At 40.4% G+C, this 22599-nt stretch overlaps 1 long non-coding RNA gene across 1 annotated transcript; it reads right to left on the bottom strand.

Annotated features, from left to right (window-relative positions):
• Window positions 1-1799: 1799 nt before the first annotated feature.
• LOC142829905 (uncharacterized) lies at window positions 1800-22214 on the bottom strand. The gene is made up of 3 exons (XR_012904813.1): window positions 22099-22214; window positions 4538-4645; window positions 1800-2253 (listed from the first exon to the last, which is right to left on the bottom strand). It is a non-coding gene; the product is annotated as an uncharacterized LOC142829905 (long non-coding RNA).
• Window positions 22215-22599: the final 385 nt, after the last annotated feature.

Here is a 22599-nt window from a genome sequence, read left to right as displayed (position 1 = left end):
AGTTTCTGACCGTATTTGTGCCAGACAATAAAATATAAGATAGAACAGTTAAGAGCCCAAGTAACTAAGTTTTGGGATGCAAGGAAGCTCTCCTGCATTTCATGATGGTATTTCAATGTCTCGACTCTGATCTGGTCCTTCAATTTCCAGCATAGTCTTTCTCTGCAATGACACCTGTTCACATGATTTCTTACACGTTTTCACATTACATATTCATTAGCTTTTCTCCGGTGAAGTTAAGCATTGTGTTTTACATGACCCATGCAATACATATGCACATATTTCCATATCTTCATGTCACCTTTTTCCTGTTTTTCCTAATGGGGGCTTTTACAAAGTTTTGTATATTTTATAGTACTAATTATCTTCCTCCTTATCTCAGTCTTCCAATACCATAACAAAACATCATCTTTGTCCTATCAGCTGTAAGTATTATCTAAACAAGTCAATGTAAAAGATAGAGATTGACAAGACAATGCTTATGCCAAGCATAAGCCAGGCTAAGGCTCTACGTAAATATAACCCTATCCAAACTCACTCATCCATAAATTATAAACTATTAAAATAATAATGCCTGTCTTTTTACCATTCATTTTTTTCATCTTTATATTTTTTTATTTGACAGAGGGGTTGGTTGTAGGAACAGAGTGACCTTTAGGGTACGTCTAGACTACATGGCTCCGTCGACAGAGCCATGTAAACTAGTTTACCCGGCATAATCAATGAAGCAGGGATTTAAATAATCCCCGCTTCATTAAAATAAAAATGGCCACTGCGTTGTGCTGACAATCAGCTGATCCGGCACACCATGGCAGTCTAGACACGGCACGGTCGATGAGGGAAGCCTTTGTCAACCGCTCCGGTATGCCTCGTGAAACGAGATTTAACAGAGTTGTTGACAAAGGCTTCCTTTGTAGACCGCACCCCGTCTAGACTGCCGCACTGTGCCGGATCAGCTGATTGTCGGCACAGCGCAGCAGCCATGTTTATTTTAAAGAAGCGGAGATTATTTAAATCCCCGCTTCTTTGCCTATGCCGGGTAAACTAGTTTACATGGCTCCGTCGACGGAGCCATGTAGTCTAGACGTACCCTTAATGTCAATATTTCCTTATCTCCTCCACAAATGGATTTTCAGGTGGCCTTTTGTTCAAAGTCCTAGCATGACACTTGTAAATTACTAAAAAGTGTTACCAGAAATTTTGCTTGTTGCATTTTTTAGGTGAAAGAAGTTATAAATCCAGGATAATCATAAATATGAAATAAAGTGAGCATCTGCATGTTTCTATTTTAAGTGTAATTCAGTAAAAGTACATAAGCAATATTAAAGGATTTTTTTCCCTCCAGCTTTATTATCTGGTATGTAATATATAGATGTTGACAAATGTATTTGTAACCTATACACCTAGTATGGTTCATTGTCCCATGTTATGGCACTTAGAACACTTAGGGTACATCTACACTGCACACTTATTTTGAAATAAACTATTCCAGAATAGTTATTCCAAAATAGCTTATTTTGAAATAGTACATCTACACTGCAGGGAAGCCTCAAAATTAGTCCAAGACAGGCTTCCTAATGTAGACGTGCTATCTCAATTTAGAGCTCCAGGTGTTGGCACTAGGGAGGAATAACTTAGAATGGCCCTGGTGAGGGGCTAATTCAAAATAGCAGCGGTGGAACGTCTACACATGCCTTATTTTGAAATGGCTATTTTCAGAATAGATGTTACTGATCATAGAATGAGGTTTACAGATTTCAGAATAAGCCATCCATTATTTTGAAATTGTGTAGGTCTGTGTAGGTGCTCGCATTGTTATCTTGAAATAACAATGCAGTGTAGATGCACCCTCATGGTGAGAGACAAGAACAAGGGAGCTCTACAACCTAAGCTGGCTTGATAGCTCAAGGTGTAGAAGCTTCTCTAATAAGCTCCAGAGGTCCCAGGTTCAACTTTGCTCAGGGTAGTTAGCTGAGTAATGGAGAAATGAAATTTAGGCCATATCTCTCCACAATGTCAGCATATTTTGTGTCACTCAGGTGGTATGAATCACTTAAGTTATACTGACATATGTGCTTATGTGTGCAGTATTATTTTGGCAGAAGAGGTTCTGTTGCTCACAGAGGTGGTTTTATTATATCAACAAGAGAGCTCTCGCCTACCGGCATAAAGTGTCTTTGCCAGATGCTCCATTCCTTCCTGTAGGATTTAACATGGCCACAGTCATTGTACTGCAAGACTTAATTAACTGCCCTGAAAGAAAAATTTAATTTATGTTTTTTATTTTATTTTTTTATCAGACTGAAATATTTTTGAACTTCAAACAAAATTTTTAAAACCCCTACAGTTTGTAACTTGTCTAAGTCAAAGGGAGACAAACTGTACTATTTATTTACTCAGCGGATAATAGACTAGTACTTCATCAAAAGAATACCTTAAGTATAAATGTATTTGGAAAATTCATATATGAACAACTCTGAAGCTCTCTCTTGGTTCACGTAACTCTTTGTTTACAAGATGCCAACCCACAACACGTGATTCTTTTGTGGCCCAAAGATTATTAGGCATTCACCACAGAATTACAGAAATGAAAAATGGGAAGAAATGTGGGCTCAGCTAGTGCATTGGCCTGCCTGAGCAGGATGGTCCCTTACAACAGTGTTTCTCAACCTTTTTTATAAAGTACATCTTTAAAAAAAATTATAAGTACCTACAGTTTCAGACAAACAATTTTTTTTCTACCATTGAAACACATTTGTTTAAACTATTTAATTGTAGGTGGGTGGGCAATTACATTTTTGTTTGTAAAAAGTACAAAAATAATAAAGTGCTGTAAAACTTAAAACAAATTTAGTTTTCTACAAATTTCAGTTGTGTTCATGTACCCCCCAGTCTTCTCTCAAGTATCTCTAAGGGTACTTGAACCCTTGGTTGAGAAACACTGCCTTGCAATACACCAGCAATTGGTTTCCCTTTACCTAGTTCTCAATGCTCAAAGCTATAGGACTTCCACCATTATGTATTCCCTTTTCTTGGGTTGTGTCATAAAATGCATATTTGAAGGTCTCTCCTTTACTGTTCCCCCTCCCATTCCTCTCACTTTGTTGTTTTTTTTAGCAGAAAACATTTGGAAATGAATGCACAATGGTAATAACAGTAAAGATAACGTAATGAATATAAAGGTTTCACAGAGGTGTTGCTGAAGAAGACTGTTAAGTGGAAGTGTGAATGAATGTGGAGGAGGAATAATTCTGTTTTATAAGATGTTTCAAGCATTATCTCACTAATTTGCTGAGGTACAAGCTATAGTATACTTACAAAGTAATTAGAAATCATTAGTAATTGGTTTTTTAATTAACAATGAACCTTGAAAAAAATGCTTTCCATTCTTCCATCTCTTCTGGATTAATTTAGTTTGATATGGGAAAGGTGCTTTTGTACAAGAGATTTTTTTTCAGTTCCAAACTGGAGGGTGAAGAGGAACAAGGTGAACCCATGCCTATCCCTTCAAGATCTGGAGCAGGTCCTCACTTAAATATTTTCAATATTCTTTGAAAAGCTACACTTCTGATTATGTGCAATAGTACCTTATTTTGGACTTTTGTTTTATTAGTGACCTGGTATGGTGTCCTATTTGAAATTACTTTGAGCCACTAAGGTACAAAAAAACAGGTGGGATCTTTCAGAGACACACTAAGCAAAAATATTGGACATCAGCAGATATGTCACAGCTACTAACACTGAGGGTGTGTCTACAAAGCAGCACTAGCTCAAAATAAGCTACAGAAATTGAGCTACGCAAATTGCTTAGCTTATTTCAAGCTTATTTTGAGATAGACTATCTACACAGCACCAAATTTTGAATAGACTGCTATTCTGATAAGTCCCTTAATCTTCATGGAATGAGGTCTACCAGGACATCAGAATAGCAAACCTGTTATTTTGATTGCATTTTGAAATAATGGGTATGCTGTTAAGATGTGGAAAATGCTATTTCAGGATACCAGACGTATACCGAAATAGCGCCACTGTCTAGATGTACCCTGAGATAATTGATATGGATCGCCTGTATAAAATAATAGCTTTATTACAATTATAACAATATGATCCTGTAGATTGTAAACGGCATGGTTGTGGTGGTTTTCATCTGAAAAAAGACCAGAGGTGAACTAGGCTCTCTGTCCCTACACAAATCCTCTGTGTACTGTGACACATGCTCCACCCAAATGCTCTCCATCACTTCCCTCTGCTATTGTAATCTTGATAAGAGACTGTCAGCCGACGGTCAGGGCTCCCTATATCTGTCCCTCAAGACCGTCTGAAGTTCTTTTAAATTGTGCTTGGTTCTGTTACAGCAACTGAAGGAGTCAGGTTAAAACTTAAACAGTTACAGGTTTATTGAGGAAGCTTATAAATCATATGGTTACAATGGCTATTGCTCTATTTCTTAACTACTAGCAAAATATAGATCTTAAAAATGGTTACAAAGAAGATAAAGATAGAAAAATAGAAACAATGGTACCAACTAACAGCTTACTCTTTCTATGTGTACACTTAAGACAGAGGACCACATCCAGGTACAATTTTTACCCCCTTCTGTGCCTCTCGACTCCAGCATGTCAGGCCAGGGCCGGTCCCTCAATTCCTAGGAAAGATGAAAATACGAGGTGGGCGTCCCCATAAAACCTCGGGAGGTCAAACACCTAACCCGACCAGCAGGTAGAGGGTAGAATGACGCTCAAAGTGAGTGTGTGCTGGACCTATCTTTTATACTCATGGGGTCACGTATTTCTCTTTCTTGTCTGTCATGCCAGATGGGGCTGGTCTGTCTTTTGTGAGACCAGTTCTTACAAGGGAGTTGTGAACTTAATTTACACTTGTAAGAGAGATAACTAAATTGGAACTACTGGGGATTCTTTTCTCAATGGGAAATTCTTCTCCCAGGGACTGTGTGTGTGTTCGAATCAACATAGGTGCCAGCCGGTGGCAGTTCTCGCAGCCTCGAGGCTAGCTTATTGACTTAATCGCTCTCTCTCCACATATCTGTTTTCAGCTTCTCAGGATCAGATGAGCCAGGATAGACTATGCTGATATTATTGCTTCTTCTCTGCCCTGTATGCTTCATAGAGGCAAATAAAATGGATGTGATGGGGGCGGGCTGTCTGGCTACAGAGACATACCAGCAATCTACCACCCTTTGTATTTTTGGAGTGTGAGTCCTAATGATTTTTCTAGTCTTACTGGGCAGGTAAAAGAGGGTCCTTTAAAGGGCTACTGTCCTTGCCCAAGTCTAGGCTAGTTTTTGAGGAAAATAAGTGACCCATGGGACCTTGAAAGTGGCTACTAAAGAAAGTCCAAGTCTTCATCTCCTACGTTTTGTTCTGCATATCTCAAAGTGCAGAAGCCCCAGCGATTAGATTCGTCGTCACAGGGAGCAGACACAGCCAATAATAGACCTAGAATGAATATCATGTGACTTCAGCTTTTCAACTTCTGGCACATTACCAATCACAGCCCTGAAACTCAATTGGAAATGCAAAAATCTGCCTCAACATTTTCAGACAGTCACAAAGTGCAAAATGTTATAGACTGATTTGGATGCAAATGTTGATGATTCAAAGAAATTCATTAGGGGCAATGGAGTGAACTGAGGCATGGCAGATCTCAAATATTTTCAACATCATATCAAATATTTTGCCCCGTTCTAACAAAAATTGCTTGCGGAGTCCTTCAAATCCTTGAATCATAAAACTGAAGTCACCACAGGCCTTGCTTGTGCAAAAGTATTTATTTCACTTCATTCAGTATTTTCTGTGCTCCTAATTTTTAAAGTGTCTCTCACTGTCTGATCATTTGCTTCTTATGTGTAGAGTTGGTGTCCCACATTGCAACTTCAGTTACATTAAGAGGTGTGTGGCTTAGAGAATTTTGTCTCTTTTATGTTAATAAAAGATAAGCATGTGAAAACATGTTAGCACAGCAGGCCAAAGGATGTGTAATGTAATGCCAGCTCTAAAGTTAAATTAGTATTGTGATGGGAGCCTATATGAAAAATCTTGTGGTGAAGCTGATTGAAAATGAAAATATAGTTGTCTCTTCAAGAATAAGCACTATCCATCCAACAGTATGCTTAGTAAAACAGCTAAAATATGATCAGGGTTGACACATTCTCTGGAATTAAGAACATGTTTCCACTAACAGCAAGCAATTGTATTTAAAAGAGGACAAAAACAAAATTGCAGCATGTTTTCTGCAGGTATTGTTCAGTATCATCTCTCACATGGGAGGGAAAAAACGTAAGCAACAAATAGTTCTGCAGCACCTTAGAGACTTACAAAAATGTAGATGGTATCAGGGAAAGAGGGAGTTTGTTTCTGTGCAAAGTGAGAAAATTGCTAATTCTCTGTACCTACCTTTTCAATACCACATTTTCAGAAAGATTAGGATAAAGTTACATGAATTTGAAGATTCAGCATTCCATTTAGAGTTTGCCATTGATTTCCATGAGAGAGGTGGCAGGGCATATAAGACGTAATAACACAAGCTTTTTGTCTACCTTCGTATAGCAGATGAAGTATCTCTACTATCCATAGCAATATACAATGTTTATGTTCATTAGTTCTTGGTCATGCTCCAAAGATAGAAAGAGAGTAGCTCAGAATTTATTTGACTTCTTTGTAAGAGGCACAGAGAAGCACAGAGTAATAAGCCACAAATCACTGGTTAGGAGTCACATGAAGTCTTCAAGCTACATAGGGACGATAGTTGCTTTACGGCTTTTTATGAATTCAGACTAAGAACCTATGTGACCCATACTCCTTTTTACTACTAACCTTCTTCATATGAACTAGACTTCATATCAAATGTGAAATTAAGATCATTCCAAGCCTTTGTAGGTGCACTTTGACACATGGGTGAAATTCACATGAAGTAGTTGATGTCCTCCTTCAGATATCAGAATGATGCTGCTAATACGGAACTGGCATATCACAGACATCAAAATTATAGCTCTATATTTAGCACTGGGATGTTTACCACTGGTATACCATGTCCAGTTCCGGTACCCACAATTTAAGAAGGCTGTTGAAAAAGTGGAGAGGGTTCAGAGAAAAGTTACAAGAATTATTAAAGGTTAAAAAACTGTTGCACAGTGAAAGATGCTGGGAGCTCCATTTAGTTAGCTTAACAAAAAGAAAGCTAAAGGGTGATTTGCTTATACTCTTAGGGTATGTCTAGACTACAAGCTTTTGTCAACGGAAGTTTTGTCGGCAGATACTGTCGACAAAGCTTCTGTCGACAAAGAGCATCTAGACTACATCCGGGTCTGTCGATAAAGCAAGCCACTTTGTTGACATGACAGTGTAGACGCAAAAGACAGTATAGATGCAATAACACCTTCTGTCGACAAAAGGCATTATTCGTCGTGGAATGAGGTTTACAGCCGTCGACAAAACTGCTGAGTTCTGTCAACGTTATGTCGACAGAACTCAGTGGCAGTGTTGACGCAGGTATAGTTTTGTCGACAAAAGTCCACTTTTGTCAACAAAACCCTGTAGTCTAGACACACCCTTAAAGTGCCTGAATGGGGAACACTGGGTAAAGACACTGACGATGCCAGAGCCTCTAGATCAGTGGTCTCCAACCTTTTTACACCCAAGATCACTTTTTAAATGACAGAACAAGCCAAGATCTAATGCCCCTCCCCTTCCTTGAAGCCTCACACCTTCCTTGAAGCCCCGCCCTCTCTATTCTCCTCCTCTCCATCACTTGCTATTCCCCACCCTTATACTGCTGCTTTTTTTTTTTCAATTCTTCTGTAGGAAGAATTTTTTCCAACATTTGGCCTATTTAGACTGGACCAAATGTAAGAAAAACCCTTTCTTTTGGAAGCCCCCTTATTCCTCATGGAAAGAGGAATATAGGGGTGACCAAAAGAGAATGTTTGCTCTTCCACTAAAAAAAAGTGGAAGAACAAATGCATCCCTGGATGCAGAAGAGTTTTTCTGGGATATCTCCGGAATCCTGAAAAACTCCTGCAGTCTAGCTGTACCCTCGCTGCCTCGTTGGGTTGAGACAGGATGTGTAAGCTCTGGGGTGGGAATGAGGGATTTGGGTGTGGGAAGGGGTGAGAGGTGCAAGCTCTGGGAGGAAATCTGGATGCAGGAGGAGGTGGAGAAGGGGATTCTGGCTCAGGAAGGGGGCTATAGGCCGGGCAGTATTGGGGTCAGATGTAGGGTTGGGGTACTAAGCAAGCCACAGGCTTGTGGCTGTGAGGGTTCAGGAATTTGGGTTGGGGTATGTGAGGGGCTGAAGGCAGGGGGTTCCAGTGTATGATAGGCTCAGATCGAGGGTCTGGGGGAAAGGGGGAGTGCAGGAGTGTTATGATGCTATGGCCAGATGGGGGATTGTCCCCAATTGGGGGTTTGTTGACCAGGCTTCATTTTTAAATAAAATACTGTGTCAAACACAAAAAGTTTCTGCATTGTCTTTATTTATGAGAAGGGTGGGGAGCTGTTTTGAGTCAGGGGCCACTGACCCAAAGAAAAGTCAATTGGGGCCACACAAGCGAGATGCAAAAAAATAAAACTCCTCCAATGCGTTCCCCCCCCCCCCCCTCGACCCCTCAAGCTTCACTAATATGGTCCCAACTGTGCTGGTGGGAGTAGGGGACATGGTACTGAGGAAGGGTGCTAGTGGGTGCTGGGGCAAGGCACAGGGTGCCAGTGGGGGCAGGGTTCTGCAGCTGGGGGTAGGGGAGAGGGAACAGGGTGCCGGGAGGGCAGGGGCCAAGTTTCTGCAGCAGGGGACAGGGTGCCAGTGGGGACAGAGTTCTGTGGCAGGGGAAAGGGAACACGGTGCTGGGAGGGCAGGGGACAGGGTTCTGTGGCAGGGGGCCAGTAATTAAAAATTGATCATAAGTTTCAGTGTTTCATGCTATATCCAAATCTTCCTTTTGGGGTACCTGAAAGATCCCAGTTATTCATTTAATAGTCAGAATCTTTGTTTTTATAACTAAAAAAAGTTTATTCAATGCATATTACTGTTCCAAATAGAATTTGCTACAGATGGTTCAGTGAAATGGGTATTAAGTGTAATCAATAGTCATTGGAGAGCACAGTGAAATATTGATACAATCAAAGCTGTTGTTGTATTCTGCTGAGCAGAAAATGGAAATCCCTTCCTGTGAAGTGTGTGTGTGAATTTATCCACAGGATTAATTTTAAAGAAAAATTCTGTGTTGGAAACAGGAATTTAGCCACAGGTGGGTCCTCATTGTCCACTCACCCACTTTGCAACCAGACCCATTCCCTCGGGGCTTACCCTGCTCCGTTCCAGCCAGGGTTTGGGGCTGGGGCTTATCCCCTCTTCCCTTCTGTCCTGCTCCTCCCCATTCTTGCCCACCCACACCACTGGGTAATTTTTCAGCTTCACCTCTGCCAGGCTGGAAGGGACTTGTTAATTTCACGTGACGCTAACAAGATACTTGCAGCTCTAGTGCTAAAGAGGGAAAGAGCTGTTGCTCCCAAGGTGGGAACTGTAACATAATGGGTCTCACTGCCTGCTGCTCCTGCTGTTCCCTAGGAAATAAATTTTTCCACTCTGGAGTGCCCCCTTTTGGCTGGTGTCTTGTTCCCCCCAGCAGACCCGCGTCCTCCACTGGTCTTCCTGGTCTGCTGGGGGGGAGGGGCGCTAGCTCCGCGTCTCCCTGGTCTGCTGGGGGGAAGCGCCCCCTGCAGCGCCGGAGACGGCAACAGTGGGGGAGGCACCCCGCACTAGCTGCCCCCCTCCCCCATTTGTAACGAGGGATCCGACGTAAGTCGGATTGATGTAACCCGGGGACTGTCTGTATTGTTTTCAGTTCTGGGCACCGCATTTCAAGAAAAATGTGGAGAAATTGGAGATGGTCCAGAGAAGAGCAACGAGAATGATTAAAGGTCTAGAGAACATGACCTATGAGGGAAGGCTGAAGGAATTGGTTTTTTTTAGTTTAGAAAAGAGAAGATTGAGGGGGGGGATGATAGCAGTTTTCAGATATCTAAAAGAGTGTCATAAGGAGGGGGAGAAAACTTGTTCATCTTGGCCTCTGGGGATAGAACAAGAAGCAATGGGCTTGAACTGCAGCAAGGGAGGTTTAGGTTGGACATTAGGAGAAAGTTCCTAACTGTCAGGGTGGTCAAACACTGGAATAAATTGCCCAGGGAGGTTGTGGAATCTCCATCTGTGGAGATATTTAAGAGTAGGTTAGATAAATGTCTATCAGGGATGGTCTGGACAGTATTTGGTCCTGCCATGAGGGCAGGGTACTGGACTCGATGACCTCTCAAGGTCCCTTCCAGTCCTATTATTCTATGATTTCATATCTGTCCACAGTGGCTCAGGGCCGCCATCCCTCACCATCATTGGGGAGCTCACTTTGGTGCTCCAGCCCCATACCTCCCCCCAATTGCCTCACCGTAGGGCTGGAGCACACAAAATCTACTGGCTGGGTCCCCTTATGCTCTGGTATGTGAGAGGAATGTAGGGAAATGTCTTTTCCCTTCTCTGTTGACCCCGCATAACTAACCCAATACATGTTGCAGGTCATACACTCGATCTGGGCTTTTGGTCTAAGATAGAGTTCTTGGGATAAGGGATGTGGCTACACTCCCTTTGTCATGAACTGATCACTACCTGGTCACTGCTGATCACTACTATCAAGTTTAGACTACCTGCTGACCTTCGCCTCCACAGAGGCGGGGGACCTATTAAGATGATCCACCCTCGGAGGCTGATGGATTCCTGAGGTCCCTGAGGGATTGTTCAGCTGTTATGGCAAATGGTTCTGTAGATGCCCTAGTCGATACATGGAACATCGAGGTAGCCCAGGCAGTTGACATGATTGCTCCTAAGTGCCCTCTTTGGACTAGTCAAGCCAAGTTTTCTCCCTGGTTTTCTGGGGAGTTGATGGCGGCAAAACGGTCTGTGCAACAGCTAGAATGCCTCTGGAGGAGAACTAGAGCTGAGTCCGATCGATTGTGAATTAGAGGTGAATTGCGAGCTTACTCTGTGGCAGTGCTGACAGCGAAGAAAAGCTACTTTTCTACCTGTATTGCATCTGCACGATGCTGTCTAGCGGAACTGTTTCGAGTAGTGCGAGGCCTGTTACAGTCTGGCACTCATGATGAAATGGAGGAGCTCTTGGCCCCCCGTTGTGATCTGTTTGCGAAGCACTTTGCAGATAAGATCGCTTGCATTTGGTCGGATTTGGACTCTGGCTGCTATGTAAGTAAGGCACAGAATGTGTCGAGCGTACTGCTCAGTCATTTTTCTCTGGATCAATTTCAGCTATTGAAGACTAAGGATGTGGACAAGGTGCTTGGAGGAAAGTGACTGACCATATGCTCACTTGACCCCTGCCCTTCAAGGCTTATTAAATCTAGCCAGGAAGGGATGACTGGCTGGGTCCAGGGGATTATTAATGCATCTTTTAGATCCAGTGTGGTTCCTGCTGCCTTGAAAGAGGCAGTGATAAAACCGTTACTTAAGAAGCCTTCCCTTGACCCACATGATTTAAATAACTATCGCCCAATTGCTACTATTCCCTTCTTGGGCAAGGTACTTGAGTGGGCGGTGGCATTGCAACTTCAAGCTTTCTTGAAAGAAACAGATTATTTACATCCATTTCAGTCTGGCTTTAGGCCTGTTTTTGGAACTGAAACCATCTTGGTCGCCATGGTAGATGACTTATGCCGGGAGATAGACAGGCATAAGAATCATCCCTGTTGATTCTCTTAGACCTATCAACGGCTTTTGATACCATCGACCATGGTATCCTTCTGGAATGCCTGGTAGAGTTGGGTATCGGAGGCACTGTTTTGCAGTGGTTCTGGTCCTACCTGTCAGGATGCTTTCAGAAGGTGGAGCTAGGGGGCTGATATTCAACCCTGTGGTGATTGTGCTATGGGGTTCCTCTAGGTTCCACCTTGTCCCCTATGCTGTTTAATATCTACATGGGAGAGGTCATAAGGGGTATATCTATACTACATGCCTCTGTATGTAGTCAGTGAAGCAGAGATTTAAATATCCCTGGCTTCATTAAAATAAAAATGGCTGCTGCGCTGCGCCAGCTCAGCTGATTGTCGGCACAGCGCAGCAATCAAGACGTGGATCAGTCGACAGGGGAAGCCTTTGTTGACCGCTCCCTTATGTCTCGTGAAACAAGGTTTACAGGAGCGGTCGACAAAGGCTTCCCCTATCAACCGATCTGCGTCTTGACTGCTGCGCTGTGCCGACAATCAGCTGAGCCGGCACAGCACGGCAGCCATTTTTATTTTAATGAAGCCGGGGATATTTAAATCCCCGCTTCATTGACTATGTCAGGTAGCCTATTTTACATGCCTCTATCGGCAGAGGCATATAGTCTAGACATACCCAAGGAGTTTTGGAGGACAGTGCCATCAATATGCAGATGACACCCAACTCTATTTCCCTGTGATATCAGAACCAGGTATGGCAGTGACTGATCTAAACCGGTGTCTGGAGGCGGTGATGATTTGGATGAAGTCAAACAAGCTGAAGTTGAAATAAGACTGAGGTCCTGTGGATCAGAAGGCCATCTGTTCAGGAATGTGGCATGGCACCTGTTCTAGACGGGGTTACTTTCCCCCTGAAAGAACAGGTATGCAGCTTGGGAGTCCTCCTGGACCCTTTTTTAACATTTGAAAACCAGATTTCTTTGGTAGCCAGGAATGCTTTTGGGCAGCTTTGTCTGATCCGCCAGCTGCGACTCTTCTTGAACAAGCATGACTTGGCTACAGTGATCCATGCTCTCGTTACATCTAAACTAGATTATTGTAATGCACTTTATGTGGGTCTGCCTCTGAGCCTTCAGAAACTTCAACTGGTCCAGAATGCGGCTGCTCGAGTTTTGACTAATACCCGTTATACGGAGCATATTATGCCAGTGCTTTGGCAGCTGCACTGGCTTCTGATATATTTCCGGGCACAATTTAAAGTTTTAGTTATGACCTATAAAGCCTTAAATGGATTGGGTCCGGGGTATCTGAAGGACCGTCTTCTCCCATATGAACCTGCCTGGGGATTGAGGTCAGCTGGGGAGGCTTTGCTTTGTGTTCCCCCTCTTGTGGAGATAAGATTAACATCTTTGCGGAACAGGGCCTTCTCTGCCTTTGCTCCCAAGCTGCGGAATCCTCTTCCTCAGGATATTCGCATGGTGCCAACACTAGCATTGTTTCGGCATCAGGCTAAAACCACCCTTTTTACTTGTGCTTTTATTAATGTTTGAGTCTGTATGTGTATGTTCCTCTTCTCAATATGTTTTTAGTAGGTTTTATATCCCTTTGTGGTCTCGTATTTTAAATTTTTATATATATTTGTACTGTGTTTAAAATGTTTGTAAGCCGCCGTGAATATTTTAAATAGAGAGGTTGGGTATAAATAAATAAATAAATAAATAAATATTGAGGGCCACATCAGTCTGATTTTATTTTTTTATTTTTTGCTTCTCACTTTTGTCTGAGGCCCCCCAAAAGATTTTTCTGTGTCAATGCCCCCAACCCAAAAAAGGTTCCCCACCCACACCCTAAAGAATATAGGTGTTAGAGGAGGTAGATGTAATTTGCTGGTATTATAAAGGCTTTAATCAATGAAAGTATACTAGAGGGAGTGGGGGGAAGATTAAAGAGATTAAAATGTCTCAATGACATTCTCAGTTAGTTTACTATGACCATGTGTTTCAGAACTGCAAAACTATTGAGGAAAAAAAATGTGAAGCATGTATATTGTACTGGATTGGCAAAATTCATAAATTCAAACCATTGATATTAGCCAATAGAAGTGGTCTTGCCTTAACAAGAGAATTGCTTTCCTAACAAAACAACCCCAGAAATGACAGGATATGGATAAATGACTACCCTACAACATCATGGACATCAACTAGGTTGGCTGTACTTAAGAATTTTGCCAGGAATAGTGTTATAGGTTTCAAAAGCAAGAGAAATGAATGCTTTCAGCATTTTGAAAAGCAAGAAAGGAGTGTCAGATCTCTCAGAGGGCAGATCATTCAGTTCTATTCATGATAAAATTACTTTATTTTTGCAATATAATTATTACATATCTTTGTGGGTATGATCCTCTTGGTCCATTTCAAAATGGAATTTGAAATATTCCTTTTGGCTTGCCCACTAAACTACCATCAGATTCTATATACATCCTGATTCTAGGCATACTTCCACTGTTTGTTTTAATAGAGATATGAACCAACACTCAGGCTTGTTTGAATTATTTATACAGAAAGTCATAAGTTTTATTTTTCTTCCTTTCTTATAACCTTGAGTTATGATGTCATAAAATGAAAGGCATTAATAATTACACTTTTTGAAAACAGACAGAACTTAATAAGAAAAAATCCTAGTCTCTGTTGTTTTTATTAATTTCAATGAGTGCATATGCACAGAAAAGGTGAAGGTGACTTAATTGATGATGGTGTTGGTCAATTCCTTGTAAGCCAATTGAAATAATGGGCATTATTATGCAGTAAATTTTTTTGTAAAAAGTTAATATACTTTTAAGTTCACTTCCAGTATCTTTTTTTCTTGTGTTTTTCAAATAAATAATTTAATATATTTTCTATGAGAGAGTTACATGGTGAAAGGGACAAACAAGCATTCACACTCCACAGGAGATTTAAAAGCGCTCAGTGAAATTCAAAATCTTGTCTCTTTCACCTGCAGAAGTTGGCCTAATCGATATTACCTCACCCAACTTGTGTCTCTCTTATCCTGGAACCAACATGGCTTCAACAACCCTGCAAATAACAATGGAATAAATGTTCTATGCTGATTACTATAAGCTTTTTCTATTTCATTTTAAAGTCGCTAGTTGATGGAGGAAAAAAATATGGATAGATATGTTATGTATATTCTTTCTTTTTTGTGTGTGATTACTGAAATGACCAACATAAACAGCTTTCTTTTAATCTCAATCACAATGTTGGTGGTGGTTATTATTATTATTATTACCAGAGTTCAAAATGTGACCATTCAGAATTGAGCACTATTCATCTTAATACTATTTAGAGATTATAGATAAACATGGATTTGGGATTTCAGACAAAACTGTAAAATGTTCAAAATAGGTGGGTACATTGAATACAGTACCTAAGGCCATAATGTTCTATTATTGTTTCTGAAAATATTGTCTCTAAAAATAGAATTGCTAGTAGTTAACAGCACGGTATCATGAAATTGTCCCAAGTAGTGATATCTTCCCTGGAGTGAGCACGTGCACATGTGCAGACTACGATTCATTTTAGTGGGCACCTTCATTTCTGGAAGCAACTGAAATTTCCTAAATCTGAAGTCCATCTCTAGCTCTGATATTCATTTAATAAAAATACTAACAACAGAAGGCAAGATTTCCTATTTACAAATGTTTACAATTCAAGCTCTGTTCTTAATCATGAGGTAATAACTGGAGAAACTTGAAAGGCTTAATATTTTATATACAGATAGCCTTCTGTTCAAAGGCCAACACTCATGCTCTGTAAATAAGTTACAAGCACAAATATACCAAATGTCTGTTAGGTAAACAGAAGTATTCACCCATTCATGAGCTTAATATGCATTTAAAGTCCCTTCTGGCTTTAATCATCAGTTTCATTTTGAATTCCCAATTTCTGAATTAATTGCAGGTGTCTGCTTCCAACAAGAGTGTAGTCTTTAAATTATACATGTCAGTGCATCACTTACACTGTGTCACATCCTGTTATTTTCTTCTCCTTGTAAGTCTGTATAACACAATGTGACATGAAAGAAGTGCACAGACATTCTGCAGTACCTCAAATATAAATAGTACATTTTAGGATATTGTATACTACTCATATTTTGAGTTACCTTGGATGACTAAGATAATGATAACATTTCACTCTGAAAGGAAGAGGAGAAAATGAACTTAAGCCCCAGTACTCTTGAAGATAGCACAAAACTATCTTGGGTGTCCATGTATTGTGAAATAAATTATAAAGGAAAATACATTTTTTTAATTATCAAACATCATCTTATGTACATGATACATACTAGAGTATATTGGAATGTGACAGGTAGATCAGAAAGACATATAAAGTGATGGCTGAATTCAGCCTGAATAATTAAATTAATAGAGCATCAGGTTTGGGGTATCAAGATCCATGTTCAAGTCCTATTTAGGAAGCTTAATGTTCTGGACAGTGTGACTATACTTTCTACTGAGAAAGATCAGAACTGCTTGACTAAATCACCTACTGCTAAAACTTAAGTGAGCTTCTCTTACAGCTTCAATAATGGTGATAAATGCTTTGGGAGCCAGAGGATCTGAGTGCTACCCTGGCTTTTGCTGTGAAGTTTCAAATGGTTATTTTCTATAGTGTAGGAACCATTGTGAGATTCCCAGGAGAATGGGTTAGATAAATAATCCTCAGTCATCTAGGAATTGTGCTAGTTGGAAATACCAAATTTTCTGCTATACTTAGTACAGGCAGTTCCCAGGTTACATGGATCCGACTTACATCGGATCCCTACTTACAAGCGGGGTGTGGCAACCCTGCACTAGCTGCTTCCCCCCAGCAGACCAGGGAGATGTGAAGCTAGCGCCCCCCCACCCCCCCAGCAGACCAGGGAGACACAGAGCAGCTTTCCTCAGCAGACACCTCAGCTTGAGAATAAAGGACTGAGGGAAGTGAGGTGTGGGAGAATAAAACTGAGCTCTGGAGAAATGTTTGTCTAGAGTTTCCCTTACAATATGTACCAGTTCCGACTTACATACAAATTCAACTTAAGAACAAACCTACAGTCCCTATCTTGTACGTAACCCGGGGACTGCCAGTATAAGATATAATTGTTAGCAGATGAGTTTCTTAGTGGTGTACAGTGTAGTACACACTTCAAACTTAATACCAAGCTGCGGAGAAGTGAGATTTGAAGTATTAATCGGACACCCAAGTTTTGGGGTCTTTTCCTCTGTTGTGTCTTGAACTGAAGCCCTTTTGAATGTTGAATTGTAAATTGTAAAATTTAGCTTTCCCATTTGAGCTAGAAGAGCATTGCTACAGACTGAACCTCCATACTGCAGCACTCTCTAGTCTGGCAACATCCATGATTTTAGTTAGCCACTCCTCATGGGTGTGGCCAAGTTTTCCACAGTCCCATAAAGTATGTTTACAGCCAACAGTCCTGGCTCTCAGTGTTCTGTACTATTATTTAGCTCTAATGGAGGTTTATTCTAGGAAAATTATTGTACAATTCTCTATACTATTCTGGCAAAAGATGAGTCTGTTTGCATTAAAATGAAACATTCTGTGCTGGAACCTATAGTTTATGTAGGCTGCTCCCAGATACAAAAAATGAGAATTACTTAAGATGCATTTGGGTTTTGGCTTGTGAGTTTCACTTCAGCTAGCCAATGTTTCTATGACTCGAGCATACATTTCCTTTGTTTCTTCTCTGTGCTTAAGTCAGACCTTCAATTATCTTAAGTTGGATGGGAGCTGAAGGTTATAGTTTATAGTCCTTTTATGTTCAGCTACAGGTGTTGATAATCGCCAGGGCAGGCAAAATTGCAACCCAAACATGATTTATTTGGTCAAGAAAATATGCATACATGACTTTTTAAACATTGTGAGTAATGATTTCCAGCTTTAATCAGGGAAATGGAATTCAGAATAAATTCATGCCAGTTAGTACTGGATCACGCACATAGCCTTGTGGGTGTACTTTTAAAACTACAGCATTACTTTTGGCAACCTCACAAACCTATTTACCTGTTGATTTTAAGGTCAGGGTGATTTTGGGGGAGGGGCAATATAATTGTTAGCCCTCTACCTATTTGTGCATGTGGCTGTATCTTTTGGACATAATTATTTCATCTCTTTTTTGTGTCTATTCCAACTATTTTGGTTTCATGGACAGTCAATTTCAATTTTTTTTCTGGCCATTGTTAAAGAGATTTTGCTTCACATTTCATATAAGCACACAATACCAGCCAAAAGAGAAACAGGATAGTCCATGGCTACTCCATCAATTTAGCTAGTAAAATTTGTTTTCATGACCAACTCTCTCTCTTATTCACAGGCTTGAATTTGAACAAAGAGAAAAGGGAGTTCAACTGAACTGACCTCAAGTCTCCCACTTCTATAGCCTTTGCTAGGCCGAGGTGCCACTTCTGTTTACACTTTTTGCCTCTCTGCACACCTGAGATCTGAGACAGCCACCTGTGTGAATAGGGAGTGCCCTCTCTTTTACACTAGTGCTGCTGGCAGTTGAGTAAATCTTCTTCAGCAGCAGGCCTTTCTCTTATCAGCCCAGATAGTCAACCGATCCTCATTCCAGGACCCCAAATAAACTGATATTATATTTTCCTGAACTAGTACTGTGCTTCCCCAGTTTTCACTCCCTACCAACTAATACACTGCCTCCCCACTTTCCCAAACAATCAATACTTTTCCCTCCCACTCCCTAGACCCAGCCAATTGAAACTGTAGCTAGACAGTGCCTTCCTCACTGAAAGGGCTATTACCATCTCTCCAGAGGGGAGCTGAGCTGTGGCAGATTTGGAACTTCTTAGAGAGAGCCTGTGTGCAGTGTTCTGTGTAAGCTCGAAAGCATGACTCTCTTGCCAAACTCACCCACCTTTTCTCTCAGAGACAGACTGACATTTTGGTAGGCAGCTGAATTCCTTTCCAGCAACCAGCCAAAACAATTTGAGGCTGAAACTAAAGACAGGACCCATACTGATGAGCAAGAGAAAGAAAGGTAGATGCCTCTCCAACACTGAGGGAAACAGGGAAGGAGGGGCTCCTAGAGCCTGGCCTAGGTGAGAAGTCTCTGACTTGAGAATAGGGGAGCTCTAAGTAGAATCAAAGCTGAGGAAGGAGCCCTGAACTCTAGAACTTTAATAATTAATCTGTTAGAAAGAATTTGATGTCCAGGTGTGACTGCTTGAGAGAGATGCTTAGGACATGTGGGTATTCAGGGTCCTCAGGAACAAAAGGTTTCATTGCTAATGACTGTTTTGGATCTACTCATTGCGCTTGTCTGACTTCCATTTAATTCAGTTTATTGTACCCCTTACTGAACTCATTTTTCATGTTTCTAACCAGGCAGGGAGTAAAGATCCTCATTTACTTTGTGACACATTTGTGTCACTCCAAGGCAAACCCACTGAGAGTTTGATATCAATGTAGCTTTAATAGTTAAACCACTTACCCCAGGGATTGTGATTTGGTTGTTGTGATTACCAGTGATAATCAGTTTTTGTGCACCACTGCTCATATGGGATCAGGGCTGCAGGGAACAAGAAGGGGTTGGTTCCAATACTGAGCCTCCAATGGCAAATTGTTAGCATATCTCCTATTTAACTTCTTGCTGAGTTACCCCAGCCTCACCAAACTGATATTGTGTGCCTCATCCTTTATTCTTTACAGTTTGTGAGCAGCTTCTCCCTTTCCCTCTTCTGCATACCTTGGATGGCTTTGAGGTGAAGGCAGAAATTCTAGGTGAGAGGCTCCCATGAATTCAGGCTGGGTCAGTAAAATGTTATCCTACTCCCCCTGCAGGTTCTCTGATGCTCCCACAAGGAAGCACTTAATATTCACTGTCTCCCATCTTGAAGGGGATGGCAGGCAGCCAATCAGGTTGTTAACAGCAGCAACAGGCCATAGATTAGTTGTTCAGACCACTCCTTGTTCACACAGGTGGCTGCCTCAGAAAGAGTTTGAAGTCTGCATGGAAGGCAGTAAAGAGGAAACAGAGAGATGGTGCCTTTACATAAAAGACTTGACAAAGGCTGAAGGAGTGGGAGTCTTGAGGTCAGTCCAAACCAAGAACTTATGCATGACAGCACAATTCACTTCCCATGTTTCACCAAGACAGCATTTGCAAAACATTCACCACAGATGTTGTACTGTAATCAGAGGCTCAGATTTCTAATGAGAAGTAAGTAAAATATTTTGTTGAGCCAGTTTACAAATATTGGTCTCTCTTTGAATTACTAAAGCAAAAATTTAATAAGAGTTTGACTAAAATGTTTACTACTTAAATACCAAAGTGATAGGTACCTTATAAATAAAGCAGATAAAGAAACTAGAAGTGAGAAAATAAGAAACTGCAATCTATTTAGCCATTTTAAAAACTGCCTGTATTTCTTTAGCAAATTAGACTTGCACAGTTTACAAGTCATCTCACCCTTTGTTGAACTCATCTTTGAAGTTTCAGTATTGAAAGTAGCTCAGAATCATGCAAATAATGTCTTTTTGTTCTTGGATCTGCTGTTCTCACAAATATGCTGTAGGCTGTCCATTATGTGCTGGAAAGACTAATTTACTGTAGAAGTTACCAAGTCCATTCAGTTGCAAACTATGAAATAATTCAAGTATAACAGGGGTGCCCACTAGGGCTGCTCTGGTTCAGGTTGAGTCAGCATTTCCATATACTTCCCTATTTGTTAGGAGTTTAAATTCAGCAAGATGCATTTTTATCCCTGTACTGAAACAAGACACACAAGATTTTAACCCAGTTGTTTTACCTGTGCCTCTCTGGTATACCCCAAATCAATTCAGACTTGTTAACATCATTGCAAAAAAGAATTTTGAAGTTTAAATATCATTTGTATGTTAATGTAACTCCACCCAGCTATATTCAGTTTAAAAATCATGTTTTGCTACAGTAATAATCAGTTATTCACTTCTGTTATTTTTCCAAAATTAAATACCACAACAGAGCTGCTCTTTGAAAATGATTAGTTTGACACTCACAATGTACATTACTCTTATTTAAATATTGAGAATGCATATTTCAAATTTCTGGATATGTATTTATAATAACGTGATTATACATTTTAAACAGATTAAAAATCTATTTTTACATTAGTTCACTCAAGAATATGGATAAGTTAAAATCTTGGGGAAAAAACTCATGTTTATTTCCCCACATGCAAGATCCTTTTCAAACATTCAATTTGTATTTTAGAAATTTATGTGAATACTTTATTAATTAGACCATATCAGTTTTCAAGTCCTTTGTACTACACTGCCTTGTAACAGTCTTACATTGTAATTCACTTAACTTCAATAAAGTAACTTTTAATTTTAAATTAATCTGAAAATAGAATTAGGTCAGATTTTTTTAATATATATATATGGAAAGAATAGTTTTATAGTATTGGCAAAAATTAAAGATGAGCCAAAAACCTATGTCCAGAAAATCCCAAGTTTTGAGAAACCACAGCTTTCTACTGAAATCATAACTTTGCAACTCCGGCCAAATCCTATAATTGGCTCCACCAATAATTCAAAATCTGAGCACCCCATACTTTGGAGAAATTTCATATTTGGATCCAATTCTAGATGTCAGAGTTAAGGCTAACAATTCATTTTAATTTTCCTTTGTTCTAATATGATTCTTTAAACAGCTCAATAAATTACATACTGTAAGTAGAACTGAGTGATTAATTGATTTTGCTGTTCACTGGCAGTGTCAACCAAATTTTTTTAATTAGTTTCAAGCCAGAATTATTTTTAATTTTCAGTTACACAAAAAATTCAGGGTGAGGTAATTGTGTGGGGTGGAACAAAGTATTTCTTTTGAGCCAAAATAAAAGGGATTTTTTTAATTGAGATTTTTTTTAAACGTTTTCTTATTTTGAATAGCATTTCAAAATTGTCTTCTATAAAAAGTTGTTTTGAAGTGAAAAACTGAAAAGTTATAATTTTTAAACATCAAAACAAAAGTTTCCTTTTTTTTCCCTGAAAATTTTAAGGCTTTCCAGACCAAACAATCCAGTGAAATAGAGACAAAATGCTAGATTCACAAAATGACTTAGCCATTTAACTTGCCACTTTGGATGCTTAAATGCTAGAATTAGATCCCAATGGGATTCACAAAGCCCCTGCTCAGCTACCTCTGAACATTTAGGTGCCTAAAATTCCTCAGTGCCAACATTTTTGCAGTAAAAGTTCCTAGGTACCTAGACAGACTTCTGCCTTTGTACCCCTACGCTAGGCACCAAGCTTTCAAGCCCAGAGCAATGCATAACCAAATTAAGTTAGGTGTTCCTCTGCTAACTCACCTGCAGAGCCTGATCCAGTGAGTTCTGTGCTCACCTAGTGGTGTAAGCATTGTAGGCAGGAATACACAAAATGGGTGGGAGTGCAGGAGGAAGACCTCTCTCACAACTCTTAGCCTCGTGGTTGAGATACTCATCTGGGATATGGGAGATCCCCAATTCTTGTCCTCAAAGGGAAAAGGAATTCAGAATTTGAATCTACTACCTCCCAAATGAGTGCCCTAACTACTGGTCTGACTGGTATCTTGACATGGGGCTCCTTTAGGCTCTCCTGTTAAAGCTATTACACTATGGATAATAAATTATAAAAATGTCAGTGAAATGGTAGATCTGATTCCTGGGTCTCCATGTGAGTGCTGTAACCAATAGCTCTCTCTCTCTCTTTCTTTTCCTCCTCCTCCCTCCCAAGAATTTCGCAGTACAGTATGTACTCCAGTAAATGGAACTTGTGAGGTTTTTTTTTCTTGAAGATGAATCTTTGATCAAGAATGTCTTTCCTTAGAA

This window comes from Pelodiscus sinensis, chromosome 6 (genome assembly GCF_049634645.1).
Source record: "Pelodiscus sinensis isolate JC-2024 chromosome 6, ASM4963464v1, whole genome shotgun sequence".
Lineage (NCBI taxonomy): Eukaryota > Metazoa > Chordata > Testudines > Trionychidae > Pelodiscus > Pelodiscus sinensis.
Note: the sequence above shows the minus strand (reverse complement) of the source record. Positions and strands in the feature narration are given on the sequence as shown.